Source organism: Notolepis coatsorum (assembly GCF_963971535.1).
Source record: "Notolepis coatsorum genome assembly, chromosome: 13".
In the NCBI taxonomy this organism is placed as follows: domain Eukaryota; kingdom Metazoa; phylum Chordata; class Actinopteri; order Aulopiformes; family Paralepididae; genus Notolepis; species Notolepis coatsorum.
Window position 1 is genome coordinate 60,549,744 of NC_140177.1, and position 16,754 is coordinate 60,566,497.

Here is a 16,754-nt window from a genome sequence, read left to right on the forward strand (position 1 = left end):
CAGATGCTGTGTGTGCGCGCTACAAATATGCAGGCAAGCTGTGCTAACAAGAATCACGATAGAGAGATGTGACGCAGAGCGAGAGAGTTGCCGGCAGATACAGCGCAAACAATGGTTTTGTCAGGATTTGGGACTATTTCTGCTCCACAGTACGTGGGAGGTTGATCTCAGGAGGCGGGCTGGCAGCAGCCCTTTGCTTTCAGACAAACAATGCAGTTACATAGTTAACACACAAGAATGTTTACTGTATTTATTTATACGTTTCATCAACGTCGGTTAAGACGAAATGATGCATTTGCATACAACAGATTTTATGTATTATCTGTGTCTTGTTAATAATACATTCAGAATATGAATCGCATCATCATCATTAAACCTATGTATACGTGTTCAAATCAATTGAGGTTGCCCTCATTTCAAATGATGAGTTACAGATTAAATAAATAATACAAGATGAAGTAATAAAACAACAAGATAAAAACAGGATACAATCATCTAAAATCACTTACAATAAAACAAAGAAAGGCTAAAACAAGTAGTGATCATGGCTTTGAACTGTATAGGTTGGAGGAGTATTGATCTTGCAAGTGCGTTGAAGGATGTTCCATGAGTCAGGAGCATCAACAGAAAAGGCAGAACATTTGAGCGAGTCAGGTAGGATCCAAAGTTCCATTCCAGCAATATAAGGTGGTAGCTTACCAATAAGGGCTGTGTATACTGTATAAACACATACCAATGATGAATGCACCTATCTGCAAGAGAAGACCAACCAACCTTATCATACAGGAGAAAATGGTGAGTATCATACTTGTCACCAGTAATGAATCTGAGGGCAGAGTGATAGACCAAGGCAAGTGGTTTAACACTTTGGTTGCCTTGGGTTAAATTAATGATATACCATAGATTGCCAGCGCTATTTGTCTATGGAGAAAGTCCCCTTCTTTGCAGGGCTATAACTTTTTAAATTCTATTGCTACATTGCCATTATTAGGGCCCATTCAAAGTCCTATATGTATTGTTCATTGTGTAGCAACGTTAAACTTTTTCATTCACATATTCATAGTAAAGTATGGTCTAATGTATAAGTATGTTTTCATCTCTTTCTGCAGCTTTCTCCAGAACGTGATATATAGCCCCAAATGCATTATATTGATGATGAAATACAGTTTGATGGGAATCAGCGCGATATACAAAATTCCAACTAGACGTACTTCTAGAAGTTACTACACGTCATCTGATGTTGACCGGATGGGCGAGGGGGCGTTTATAATTCCGTGGGCAGCGTTATACCAATCATCTAATGTGGGTCAAATGTTGATAATAGCAGTTAGTATCTAAGACGGTAACGTTACACGCTAAAACTCACCCCAGTCTCCGCGCGCCGTTGGGCGATCATCGTCGAGTAGAAATTTTATCATTATGGGATATATTTTTACCCGGTCCATCTCCAGCTTGTATAATGGTATATACGTCCAAATCATGTTGTTTATCGAGTTATTGCCAATCGATCACCGTGTAGCGTGACGAGCCAGAGTCCCATGAACCATAGCGAGCGCCCGGAAGTACTACGGTCGTCATGACAACCTCTATTCAAGATCCTGTGTGGCGATTGCGCCGATCGGCCACCAGATGGCTCTCCTGAACCGCCAGAGAGCTCAGTGGGTCCTGCTGGTGGATCTCAGGCCAGCGGAGGGGGAATATGAATCCGATCGCAGATTTTTGAAATATTGATATAAGGACGCTGTACAGCGTCCCCCGGCAACTTTAGCATGGCCAGCAAAGACGTCTAAAGACGTGTCCCGGCAGTCAAAGTGTTAAGAGTGGAAGCAGCAGCATGACCAGTGTTGCGTTCCTCATATCAACACTGATTGCACGCATGCTAATGACGCCACGTGCACGCGCGCTCCCAGTCGCGTGCGCGCGCTCACGCGCATAAATGTTCCCTCGCATAATACCAGACTAAAGACAGTGCCTAATTGCCTCTACGAATGGAATGTAACACCTGACGACCGGCGCTATTGATATGCAAAGTAGCCAGGTGGGTACTGCGAGTTGGCGCAGCTGTCGAGTGCAGTGCATTCCTGTGTGCACGCTCGTGTACATCCGCTGCTCACACAACTTTGGTTGCACGGAGTGCAACCTCGTCCCATGAGCAACGCATCACTGAGCATGACTATAAATTACATCACCTTAAGTCCAAAACTGATAAGAAAACTGCGTCAACCATCCTTTCCCCACTAATCAACAGAAGCCAATTTTCTGTCACAGCAGGTGGCACAGCTTTTGTTATTGTCAGACTGGACATTTCCTAACTGTCGCCTCTCAAACAAATAGTTATGTTTATTGTATAATGGGTAACACTTTACAATGGCTTTATTCTGGGTGTGCTAACCAAACCTGTGTGATATTACTTGATATTCAATTGAACAGCTATAGAGGTAGAGAAGTAACATCATTATCTTACCATGACTAACGTAGGGGGGGGGTGAATGTGACAATAAATCATAGAGCAAGGCACATTTGTTGCGGGTGCCTCATAGACATCATTATGCAACTTTCCATGCAATGCCAACCGAATAGCATGTGTAAGTCAGTTCACAAGGCAAATTCTACAAGCCAAGCCATAGAATGACGAGGCTTAATTTGAAAGAGCTTGTCAGCATTTCAACCTCATATTGATTCTTGTTTCCATTTCCTCTGTAATGGAATGCCAGTAATGATGATCTGGGGTATACTCACAGTGATGTGATCCAGAGTGACAGGTCTCTTTCTCTGAGCAGAGGGAAGGGGAGGCCAGACCTGCTAAAAATAGTAGGTCCAGGTGGAGGGACAAACCTTGAGTTCTCCTTTGTGCTGGAAGGGGGGGGGGGGGGACATGCTGCATCCATAACCGTACACAGAGGGTGCTGAGGTTCTCCTTTGTGCTGGAAGGGGGGGTGGGGGGGACATGCTGCATCCATAACCGTACACAGAGGGTGCTGAGGTTCTCCTTTGTGCTGGAAGGGGGGGGGGGGACATGCTGCATCCATAACCGTACACAGAGGGTGCTGAGGTTCTCCTTTGTGCTGGAAGGGGGGGGGGGGGGGGGGGGACATGCTGCATCCATAACCGTACACAGAGGGTGCTGAGGTTCTCCTTTGTGCTGGAAGGGGGGGGACATGCTGCATCCATAACCGTACACAGAGGGTGCTGAGGTTCTCCTTTGTGCTGGAAGGGGGGGGGGGGGGGCATGCTGCATCCATAACCGTACACAGAGGGTGCTGAGGTTTCTGGGGAACGTAAAGTAAAGGAGATGTTTTGATACGTATCAACATAAGCGATTTGATACCATGAGTATATTATTAATATAGGGTTTGAATATCTAACCCTGCTGGTATTAGTGTCATGTCCTACCCGTGCAGCTGCCATGTTTTGCTACAATGAGGCTTTATAATTGTAATTGTACTTTACTTTTGTTATACAATTATTCATGTTATGCCTAAACAAGACGAAGGTCTTTCTCTGGTCTGCATCCCTTAACAATTGTGTGTATTGAGCCGTACTGTATTGTACCCAATCTGCAATCTGTTAATAAAGTTTTCAATCAATCAATGTGACTCGATTGGAGTAATGTAGGCCTGGTCTCTGTTGGTTTATATTTCTGTGGTTCAGAGTATTAAATAAATTGAATACACTTGTGTATAAAAAGCTAAATCATTACTAAACATGAATTAATACTGCATTAATAACACACTGCTATGCACTCTTCCCTAGCATGTAGTTATTAATCAACTGATTTATTAATTTATTGCAGGAAAGTAATCTTTCAACTGTATTTAATTACTTCAGATGTTTCTGATCATTTTATTTTAAAGTGTATGAACACATACTAACTCATAGGTTGAATAAATGATCTCTCTCTCAAATTCAGTGGCAAAGACCCTGGAGGAAAAAGGTACCCTGAAAGCTATTGTTTTTCAACTTAGAATCTGGATGATATAGGACAGGTGATATATCTAGAGAGCTTTCTTAAATAAAATAAAAATAAAAAACGAAGTATGTGCCCAGGCCAGGGGTGGTGGTGTGGTTGCCTGACTCTGGGACCACAATTCACATCCAGCAAGAACCTTCTCTTCTGTGTCCCTCTCAGTCCAGTCCCCTTTTAAAATGACTCAATTGATATAGCTATAATATATTATATGCAAACCCTATAAAAGCATTGATTGTGGCAACTATAGGTACATGAAACTGCTATAACCTGATTGATTGAAAACGTTATTAACAGATTGCAGAATGGGTATACAGTACGGCTCAATACACACAATTGTTAAGGGGATGCAGACCAGAGAAAGGCTTTCGTCTTGTTTACATCAGGGTCCCCCATTTTAAATTAATCGTAATACCACCTATAGTATTTAAATTAAATGTTGAACTGTCCACCAACAACGCAAGACGCGCCCACATCAAATAGCCCAGCGGAGCAACTGCAATTAGGGAACTTGGGACTGTCTGTATACTGCATCCATCTGTCCGTTTACGGCGAAGTTATCGGTTCGCATATCTGTCTCTCTCTCTCTCTCTCTCTCTCTCTCTCTCTCTCTCTCTCTCTCTCTCTCTCTCTCTCCTACAGTCTCCCTCTCTGTCTCTCTCCTACAGCCTCTCTCTCTCTCTCTCTCTCTCTCTCTCTCTCTCTCTCTCTCTCTCTCTCTCTGTCTCTCCTACAGTCTCGCTCTCTCTCGATCTCTCTCTCTCTCCTACAGTCTCACTCCCTCTCTCTCTAACTCGATCTGCGTCGCTCGCCTTTAGTGGCACCCAGAGTCTGCACCTGTCAGCAGAACCAGCGATCTTTCTCTGCTCTTCTGTGTCATGACTTCTGCAAAGCAGCTCAACGGACCGGCGAAAGGGGCTCCGCAGCCAGACCAGGTAGGAATCCAGCCAGTCGTTTAGGTTCCAGATGTGTATAGCCTCTTACCTGCAAACAGTAGGAAAATACGCGTTTGTCAAGTGCGGTTGTTTTGGTATAGGCACATTTTGTTGTTACTTTTTTAAATGTATTTTTTGACTCCTTGATCCTATATGCTTCCTGCTGATTTGATTATGCACAACAGGTAGCTGATATGCTGTCAGTGAATGCCCGGTTGATTGGGCAAGAATCTAAATAATCTACAGCTCGACATTAGAGTTGCTTTCCACCTAAACTAAAGTGGTGTTGCTGTCCTGAATAGCCCGTTTTTAACGTGCGATTTATTCCTACTATAGGATATTATAATGTGGTTTCCCCATATTTCCTATCACCCCGTTTGTACTATAGTGTTGGAGTCTGAGTGAACGAGCCGAGGACATGCCTTGAGTCAAGACACAACTTCTGAACTTCAGCTTTAATATTTCATGGACTTTTCTATCCAGGGCAAATGCCATTTACTGTATCTGGTTGGTTTTAAAGGGGAGATGAATCGTTGAACAATATGAGCCGTTTGATTGTTGTGTACCTTGGGTAAGACAGGGCCCAGGCTATAATCAAATGAGAAATCCTGCTTTTTTTATGCTGACTGTTTATATCGCTATTCAACATCTCCCCTTTAAACGGACCTGGGCGCGCGGCGCGTTTGTCAGGTTCTATCCAGTTGTTCTGTGTGGGTGGGTGTATCTAGGCTAATATCATACTTTCGTTCATATGTTTATTAGTATGTTGATAATGAAAAATGTTAAAAGTATACTTCAGAATTGCGTTTGATGTTCTGGCGGTACAGAGCATGATCCAGCCACTGTGTTTGATGATTATGCTTGATTGATTGATTGATTGAAAACCTTATTAACAGATTGCAGAATGGGTACAATACAGTACAGCTCAATACAAACAACTGCTAAGAGGATGAAGACCAGAAAAATACTTTCGTCTTGTATAGCGCCCTCCATTTTCAATTGATCAAGACATTTATGACATACAACATACGGTACAAGAGAGAACATCATAAAAAAAATAGAACCCCGAAGGGGAAGAAACTGTACATTAGAGGGGGTTGGGTGGGGGGGGATTTTTACATTTACAGGAGCCAGTTTATAATTGCAGCCACCCGTAGGTGCTTTTTGAGAGCAGTTTTGAAGGAGGATATAGGATTCACATTTATGGCTGTGGGTAGGGCGTTCCACATTATTGTGGCATAATTGCGAAACGTGTTTAGTCCCTTGTTTGCATTCGCTTCTATCTCTGAGAGAGTTTCTTGGCAGTCATATTTCAATTTAGGTTCAGAATAAAAATAAATAAATACATAAATAAAACTCCTGTTGCCCCACAGATATGCAAATGTGAACCATGTGAGCCAACAGCCCACAGTTATTTGCGTGGGGATGTTTTGAACTGTGCCCCCACCATAAAGGTCTGGCTGTTCAGTAACATATCTCGATTGATTTGCACCCCACCTACCCAACCTCCCCCAATGCACAGTTTCTATGTCAAATGTACACTCTTTTTCTGGATTTTTTTAGTATCACAAACAGTACTGTATTTGAAAATCTGGTATGTCATAAATGTATAGATGTAGCAGTACTGTCTATCTGTCTATCTGTATGTCGTGTGTGTCATATGATGAATTGAAAATGGAGGACCCTGATGGAAACAAGACGAAAGTCTTTCTCAGGTCTGCATCCTCTTAACAATTGTATGTATTGAGCTGTACTGTACTGTACCCATTCTGCAATCTGTTAATAAACTTTTCAATCAATCAATCAACACACAATTCTGTTGAATTGATTGATGCTGAGAATCAAGGAGAGAAAAAAAGGTCAATTTAGTTTGTTTTGGTTGTTTGTGTGATATAGTATCTCTCATCTGCACTCAAATAGTTTGGCTAATCACGATGAAATAAATATTTGGCTTAGGCTACTGCAAAATAATGTTAATAGTATAATTGGCTAACTCATACCATCGTATTATCTTCTGTAGATCGTATCTCTGGCTTTGTCTCAGTTTCTTGTAGAGGTGTGCTCTGGCTCTTGACTGCAGTCTCCACCTTTGAATATTTTAGGTGTATTATTTATTTATTTTTGGCCCCTTCATACGTCCATGAAGGCTGGCAGGGTCTTGGAAGAAGTGGTTGTCTGGTGGAGAGATCGGGTGGGTGTGTACAGGAGTTCTTCATGGAGGCCTTATCGCCTCCCTATAGCTTCACAGCTACATATATATTCCCATGAATATTAATTTCTGGCCTGATAACGCTGGTGCTTTACCCATATTTTAATCAAAAAGCCTGAACACTTTTGAAGGTCAAGGGCAAACGCAAGACAATAAGACACACACACACACTGCACGCACGCACACGCACACACACACACACACACACACACACACACACACACACACATTTATACAGTAGGTCTACTGGTGTGACAGAAAACACAGTTGCCATTTATATATATATATATTTATTATTATATATATGCAGGGAGTACTTTATCTTTGGAGATGCCAGTATTCATCTCTTGATTTATCTCCCACTCACATGCACTTTATTCATCTCCCACTCATTATCTGCCATAACCCACGTTGACTCACAATTTTCTGGTCATGTCATGCATCCCTTGTGCAAAGATGTGGATAGATGTTTAGAAAAAGGTTTTTAGGGTGATTTTAGCTTTACCCTGGAGCCAGTGATACAGTGGGAAGAGTTTGGCCAGATTGAACTATATGTGGGTGCTTACTGCTATGGCGTGTGTTTCCTAGAATTAGGATATTCTGGCTCCAAACAACATCCTTCATAATATTTCCTGGAGAGAAGCCAAACATAAAAAAGGCCTAAAATTGTAAAATCACAGTGGAGTAGGATTGTGGAGGAAATGGGAGATGCATCCATTGTGCATTATATCTTACTTGAGTCCCAAATTTGCCCCCCCTCCAGATGTGGTGCTTTTATAGCAAAGTGCACAATTCTTTGTTATTCTCCACTTGCACAAACGTGCGGGCGGCATGGTTACTTCTACCATGCGTAGACTTCTTCCGGTCCCATCACAATACATAGACTTTAGCAACTTTTCTCCCGTCAATTAAACAACTTTATCGTCACTTTTCTTTTTTGATTACGTTTAAAAATTATATTTGTTTGTATTGTTAATCTGTTCACCATTCGTCAATGTGTTGACGTTTTACAAAAGGAAACTTGTGTGGACTGTGGAGTTGTGGACAGGCTTCAGACAGAGAGGTAATGAAACGTTTGTATTATTATATTATAGAATGCAATAATCTATTTAATAAGCAAACGTTTGGCATAACGTTGGCATAACATGATAAAATGTCTTCTGATTATCAAACAAGTCCATATGGGGGTCTAACAAACACGATGGCGACAACACCAATTCATTGATCATGTCTCATAATATTAGCTAATATGGCTAACTAACAGTCAACGTTTTTACATGAAATAGCCCAAAAACCTTAAAAGACCCCGCTGACAAACACACATTACAAACGTTTGCTTATTAAATAGATTGTTGCATTCTGTAATATAATAATACAAAAGTTTCATTACCTCTCTGTCTGAAGCCTGTCCACAACTCCACAGTCCACATGCATTTCCTTTTGTAAAACGTCAACGCAACGGGTCTCATTCTCCAACGGACTTACGACAAAAAGGGCTTTCTCTTAGGGCCATTTGAGACATTTTTGGGCAAAACATGAATATAGACAATATATTATAATATAATATTAATTATATATGTTTTATTGGGACGGTTGGTGAATCCCAAAATCAGCCCAAAAAGGTCTCAAATGGCCCTAAGAGAAAGCCCTTTTTGTCCTAAGTCCTTGGTGAATGAGACCCAATTGACAACATTAACGATAAAAACGAATGGTGAACAGATTAACAATACAAACAAATATAATTTTTAAACATATAATAAAAAAAGAAAAGTGACAATAAAGTTGTTTAATTGACGGGAGAAAAGTTGCTAAAGTCTATGTATTGTGATGGGACCGGAAGAAGTCTACACATGGTAGAAGTAACCGGATATGCCGCCCACACGTTTGTGCAAGTGGAGAATAGCACCACGCCACCATTAGAGTCATCTCCATATGGAAAGTGCCACAATACTGTAATTGAACAGCATTGAACCCCAGCCTTGTGGACTGCACCACATGCTTTTACTAACATTACTCTTTTACTGTGGTTGTGGAATGGATTCCACTTGACTTCATCATACCCAGCTCATATTCGAAATAGGAAAATATATGAATGATAACATTATAAATAATCAAATTAGCGGTGGTTCCCTCCATTACACATGTTTTTTTGGTCCTCAGGTGGAGAGATTCCAAAACTAGCAAATGTAGCCCCCATTGCATTTTTCTGAGCAAACATGGTGGGGGGGGGGGGGGGGGGGGGGGGGGGGCGCGACAGTGGCTCAGGAGGTAGAGCGGTCGTCTGGTAGTTGGAAGGTCCCCGGTTAGATTCCCGCTCTTCCCGGGCAGCATGTCAAAGTGTCCTTGAGCAAGACACTTAACCCCTAACTGCTCCCAATGAGCAGGTTGGTACCTGGTTGCCTCTGGCGACGGTGTGAGTGAATGAGTAAAAATGTGAGGAACAAAATTGTAAAGCGCTTTGGATAAAATGCAGTCCATTTACCATCCATTTACCACATGGTCCCATCATCACCTTCCTGCCATGGACAAAGCAGTATCTTGTGAAGTAGCACCACTCTTGGAGCAGAAAAAAGGAATAGGCTGAAGCACATGCATGCTTATTTGTGCCTATCCTTTACAATTCTTAAAAACTAAATATATTTTAATATAATTTTTGCCTCTTGATTGTCTGCTTGCTTCCTGTAAACACAAAAACATGTTAATTTCCCACTCTTTTCTTTTCGTCTGGGTGCTCTTTGACTGCATGTGTGCTCAATAAACATTAGCTAGTCCTTCTCTTTTTTATCATCTCACACAATATACATATCTCATCAATGTTACTGTGGAAAAGAGGCATGATTTGGCCTCATCTAAACCTTATCTGCATTTATTCATTATCTCTAAAGAAAGGTTGTTATTCTTTCTTTAGCTTTTAGATCAAATCTATCCAATTGATTAGAATCCTATTTAAAACTAGCTTTATGTTACTTATAACGTGTAAAAGCAACATAAACACTCAAGTGATCTGAGATAGTTGTAATTTACTGTAACTGAGATGATAGTTGTGTCATGCATCTATATTTATGATTTTCATACTCACCGGGAAAAGCTGCCGCGTTCGCGTTGGATCCTCACAGTTCAGTTCAGTTATTGAATAACCATATTAACTTACCCCCTTTTGTGCCCATGTGTATCTTTAATCGAATAGTGGTTCCTGAGGCTGTAGCACGCTACGTGTCGTCAATGCAATGCTCGGCTCGTTTCTCCGGTGGTCTGGGACAATGCAACCCTGGAAACACTCACTTTCCAATAGCAGCGCGCACATACATATACAAATAAAACATAATAACTACACGTGGATTTCACGCACCCTCGGCCTCGGGCACACCAAACTTTACGTTCGCCCATGGATAGGCTCACAACAAAACCATAACTCCACGGCGCGCATAGCGTGACGTCATCGCTCCAAGCGACGTTCGTGCGTTCCCATTCGCCTCGGAAATAACGCTTTGCAATCCATGCAGTACTAGTCCCGCGAGCTCTCAATAGCCTGGAATTCACCTAAAACCAGCGTTTTGTAACCGAATGAACGTCACTTGTGCATATGTGAAACGTAAACAAATAGAAACGATAAAACTATAATTTCCAACCGGACGTTGCATGTCGCGCAAGTTGTACCCCAATGTTATTCCCATAACGTTAACTCGTCTCTCAATGCTCGGCGCGATATCAGTCGGCATACTGTGCACATACAAACGAGACTTTAAACAGACAAACAAACGAAAATACATAAAAGTTAACGTGTGTATATACCTGGTCTGTATTGGATCGCTGTTCGTTTAATCGCCCAGCACCTTGCTGCGATAAGGCATTTATACCCTTGATCTATACTATACATCATTATTAAAGCATAACGACCGAACCTGACTTCGAAATTTAACAGCGATATATTAGATTTGAATATACCGTCTAATCACACTCTCGGTCTCTTCAACCCGCGACTAATGTCCCGTTTAATGTACATATACGTACTACCGGGACATCGCCGGTCACCTTCCCGCTATCTGTATGATCAATTGGTTAATTTAATCCGAATATATCGTTTTCAGGAATGGAAGAGATTGTGGGCTTAGTTTGAGGTTGAAACAATGAATATTATGACGTTACTCTGGTAAATCTAATTATGATTCTTTATCAGCTTCTCGGTCCTATCTTCCCGCCTCTTTGCCAAAAGAATCACAGAATAGTTTCTAACAGAGTAGCGTTTTCCAATGATATCACATCTAATAAGCCCACGTTTCTTCTTTTGTTGCCTATATTTTAGCCTGCATCAGCTAGGCTAGGGTTAGCAATCCAACAACCTTATTTTGTGCCAAAGCTTTCGGGAATAGCACATATAACCCATCCTCTCAGAACCGCCTGATAAGGACCCAGGTGCACGCGTTGCCCTGGTAACGATTTTCAATACAGATCCGATATATTAATGCACATTATTATTACTCAGCCATGATCTCAATATTTGACAACATTCTGTAACATTCACCTGGCACAGAGAAAAGCGGGAAGGTTTTAATTCCTTGCCATACATTTTTGGTCGACCAGTCTATTATACTCACTTTTCTCTGTATAGCTGAAACAATACAGCACGCCGGTGGGACGCAAAGAAGTCCGTCACAAGTTCGTAGACGCCAATTGTGGGATATTTGTGGATATCCTGAAGAAGAATGTTCTCAGTCAACCGAGGTTTGGATAATAACAAGGTTTATTAACCAAACAGATAGAATTATAGAGAGAATGGCTGAGGGCTTCGCCCCAGGTGATCAGCTGAAATGACCCAGGTGAGAAGACTGGATTGATCTCGGGAGGAGACTTATATAGTTAACAAGGGGGGGATGTGGTCCCATTTGATAGGTCAAATGGGGGGGGGGGGGGGGGATACGGTTTGGGGAGAGGGGCACAGATTGGGAGAAAAAGGGGGGGGGGGCATAGGATTGGGGAGAAAGGGAGGGGAATGTCTTATTTCACAGAGAGGGGGGGGGGGCACAGGGAGGGGAATATCTTTACATGAGGACATTATATTATACCACAGTACCATAACCATCACCTGTGATAAATCTAATGGCTGAATGGTAAACAGAGTCTATGGGCTTAAGAGTGGAAGCCGCTGCATGTCTATAAATCACATCTCCGTAATCCAAAAAGATAGCAACACTGCTTCAATTGCTGCAATTTACTGACGAGATAATATTAAATTCAAAATGTCTCATCACTCCAAATACCAAGGTATTTATATTCTGAGATATTCTCTCTCAAAGGAGAATTGTACTTTTTGTACTTTTTTGTGGCCAGTTGCACAGAATCAGCAGTACAGAATCCTGTAAAGATGCTTTGACAGCTGCTCAGAGACGAGACAATATTATTTATGTTAATGGTAAATAAGACCAGGCCCAGGATTGATCCCTGTGGTACATCTTTTGTGATATAGATTGATTGATTTATTTGACATTAAATAAATTCAAGATTCAGAAAACATCAAGGATGAAGCACAAAAAAGTCAAGACTTATTTCCATTGTGGTCCTTGCTCTCAGACTGACAAGCAATACAAAACATGACCACAAATAACAATATGACAAACAATATGACAAACTACATAGACATGTACATTTAAGTGCAGTACAAATGTAGCCACAGACAACAATGTAACAGACAACATTTTCATACATTTTAAAATCTAGTTTTTAACATTGTCAAGGTCAAGGAGCCATGATTTAACTTTTTTCTTGAAATTGTGTCGGCTACTAATACAGTTTAACTGTGAAGGTAGCAAATTCCAATTTAGAAGCTAAAGGTAGAAGCTCTGATTGGGCATTTTCTGTTTTCACACACTAAAATCTCTCAGATAAATAGCCAACACAAAAGGCCAGCAAACTGCAAGCACCTGTATCAAAACCAACACTGTGTACTCTTTGTAATAGAAGAAAATGGTCACAGTATCAAATGCCTTCGACAACTCAACAAACAGGGCAGCAAAATGTTTTCTTTTGTAAAGGCTGATACAATGTAATTTAGAACAATCTATTGCTACCTTGCCTACTACACTGTTCAGTGTGTTGTTTATAAATACGACTCACATCTCTGTCATCAAGTAATACCCAGTCATCCTAAATCATATAGTGGATTAGTCAAATGGTTATGATAACCTTAACCACTTAACTCTGCCACCACTTTGATCATCCTAAACCATTCTCTGCCAGTACTATAAGTCTATGGAGATGTTCACCTTCCTTTGCAGGGCTATAACTTTTTAAATTGTATTGCTAAATTGACATTACTATGGCCCATTCAACATCGATTAGCTATCGTTCAGGATGTAGGAGCGTTTTACTTTTTCATTCACACATTCATACGAAAAAAATAATTCCGTGACCGACGTTTAATGATTTATGTAGTATGGGTAATATATAGATCAGAGCAGTTTGTATCGAAAATGATAAAGAAAACGCTGAAACTCACGGCAGATTCCTCGTAGCGATGGGCGATGAGAGTGGAGCCCAAATCATGTGGGATTATTGAGTTATGGCAACGGATCGATATCCACGGTGTGTGTCTTGAGTCCAGGGACGATAAACGAGTGCCCGGACGGAATAGTGAGACGCACCGGGAACCCAAGAGATCGACTTCCGGTTGCAACTCGCCGATCAGCCACCAGGTGGCGGTATTGAAGCGTTGCAGAGTTGTGATGGCTCCCGCAGCATATGACAAGGCTCCGTGGGTGAAATATGAATTCCATGACGAAAATATGAAATATGAACTTGAAACACGCTGTACAGCGATATTGGCAGACAACGCATGGCGGGCAATGACGCTGAACAGCGATTTTGGCGGGGAATGGGTTAACCACCCCCACATCAGAAGTGTCCACATTTGGGTTTCTATGAGTTGATGTTGTGTTGTGTTAAAGACTAAATCCACCCTGAAACAATTTATTGATATAGTTGGCTTATATTTGTGTTTTCCACAGCTAGAAACAACAGAGACATTCTTTTCTTTGCTTGATGATGTTGTTACATTTCATCTCTGCCCCAATCATAATCGATTAATCAATTGGTTTGGTCCACCAATAGTTTGTTAGTTGAATAGTTGATTTGTATGTTTGTTTTTTTCCATACTGAATTAGTTATTTCCTGAAAATTGATAAGCACATCTCTGGTCATTACAGCGGTGCTTTTGCATTATTGCATGTGGGAAACTGAAAACCTTACAAATGTGTAAATTAAATCAACTAACTCAGTAAATTCCTAAGGCCTAGTCCTCATGTACTGTATGTATTTGTAAAAACTGATTCTCTGAACATCTTTACCCTGGCAAGAGCTTTAAAAAAAATCAGTTTTCTGTGACCTAAACTCCTAAAGGATGAAAGGCCAAACTGCATAGAAAAAGCTATGGTTTAAAAAATACACATACATGACGGTGTGGACAAGGCCTTAGTCGACTAATAAATGTATTTAGTTGAGGACAGTCCTCGTTATGACACTGTCACTGTAATACAATGTTTGAATGTGAAATATTTTTTAGCGTGATTATATTATGTCATAGAATTATATTCAGCCAGACTTAAATGTCACATTCTTCACCTTGGATATACCATACAGTAACTTACAGGGTGTACTGAAAATATAGTTAAGACTAGAACAGCTGAGCCGATCTTAGAGTAAATAAAACATGCAGAAAAAAAAGTTAGATGCTGTTTAGCCCTTAACTCTTTGGACGCCACGGACTTGAGCATCTTTTGTTCCTACCACGCTGACGCTCAAAGAGATAGGAATAAGTGGTGGTGTTTGCAGGGCTATATCTATATTCTATATTATAGCTATGGATACAATACTATGGCCCATTTGACATCAACTATCTATCGTTCAATATGTGAAAAATTATTAATTTCTTCATCCATACATTTGCGGCCAGTATTGCACTTTGGCGATCTCAGGATGATTCCCCATGTTAACCCCGAGTCCGTGTGCCTGTAATGAATAGAAATATTGAATAAAAGAAATAACAATGAAAACCCGACTATACTCGGGTCTGGCGCTGAACGGTTGGCGTAGGGCTGGGCGATAAAACGATAATGATAATTATCGCGATATATTTTAATAATCGATATCGATCGATAAATAAATATCAATACACTTTCTTTTTTTTTTTTTTTACCTGCAACAGGGCAACTTTAAAACCAGAGACAGTGGACAGACTTGTCTTTCTTGCCTGTAACTTAAAGTAATGGCTTTGCTTGTCCAAATGAATGACAATACTGACCAAATTGAGATTTATTTTTCTCTTGTCCATTTATTTTGTTTGCTTTCTAACTTAAAATACAGTTTGAAACCGTCTGTACACAGTAGGCTATGTGTGCTAGCAGGGGTCCTACTAATCACCACAAAGTACCAGAAAATACCAGAAAATACACCAAAATACCCTAAAATACCCTAAAATACCCCAGAATACCCTAAAATACACAAAAATACCCTAAAATACCCCAAAGTACCCTAAAATACCCCAAAATACCCCAAAGTACCACAAAATACCCCAAAATACCCCAAAGTATACCCAAAAATACCCCAAAGTACCCCAAAATACCCCAAAGTATCCCAAAGTACCCTAAAATACCCCAAAGTACCCTAAAAATACTTTGGGGTATTTCAGGGTACTTTGGGGGTATTTTGGGGTACTCTGGGGTATACTTTGGGGTATACTTTGGGGTATTTTTGGGGTTAAACAACATACATATGTTGTTTAAAATTCATATTTAAATTTTTTCTTCTTCTTTTTTATACTTATAACAATATCGATAATTATCGATAAGATAAGATATTCCTTTATTAATCCCCTTGGGGAAATTCCAGCGACACACACATACAGCTCATCGTCTCATTAATAATAATAACATCACAATCATAAAATTTTTACAGTAACAACGGCACAGCATAAATTCACACAGACATGTACATTTGTTGACACATGTCATCTACAGAATGCCTGAGACGCCATATGCGATAGTCAGGCTGCATCAACAACTGAGTAGTTAAACAAAGTGTCGTCGCGCCAGGTGGCGGGAGGGAGGGAGGGAGGGATGGACGGGCGGGATCGGGAGACAGTCTTAGGATCCACTCCTACAGCGCGCATACTGTGGCGTACACACGGGAGGGGAGGAGGTCTGGGTAAGGGTTGGGGGGGGGGGGGGGGGGGGGGGGGGGGGGGGAGTGCCGAGCCAGATCTGGTGGGGGAGGTGAGATGTTGGGTAAGGGAAATGCCGCATTCCAGTTGTTATCTTGTCTGACTCCCCTTTCGAGGCCGCGAGCAGACCTTGGCATTCCACAATTCTACACCAGACTTGAGAGTGTGGGGGGGGGGGGGTGCAGTAGTAGACAATGATTCCTAAAAGCACCGTTTTGACTCAAATTCGATATGTCGCGCTTTTAATGTCCTGCGCGACCCCCAGCAGGACTTGACCTCTCAATTGTTCGTCAGATGAATGGACAGCGAGTCTTTTAAGAAGTTCCATGTGGGTTGTAACAAGTTCCATGTGGGAGACTTCCAGTCTGGCCACAGCTGTCAGGCAGCGGTCCACACGGTTATCATCCTTTTGTTCGTCTCTTTTCCCGATTA

General features: G+C 41.2%; 1 protein-coding gene across 1 annotated transcript in view; it reads left to right on the forward strand.

Annotated features, from left to right (window-relative positions):
- LOC311239370 (A-type potassium channel modulatory protein DPP6-like) overlaps positions 1-16,754 on the forward strand; it is a gene marked incomplete at both ends in the record, with an annotated part of 214,473 nt that overhangs the window by 80,142 nt on the left and 117,577 nt on the right. The gene's annotated exons all lie outside the window — the stretch shown is intronic.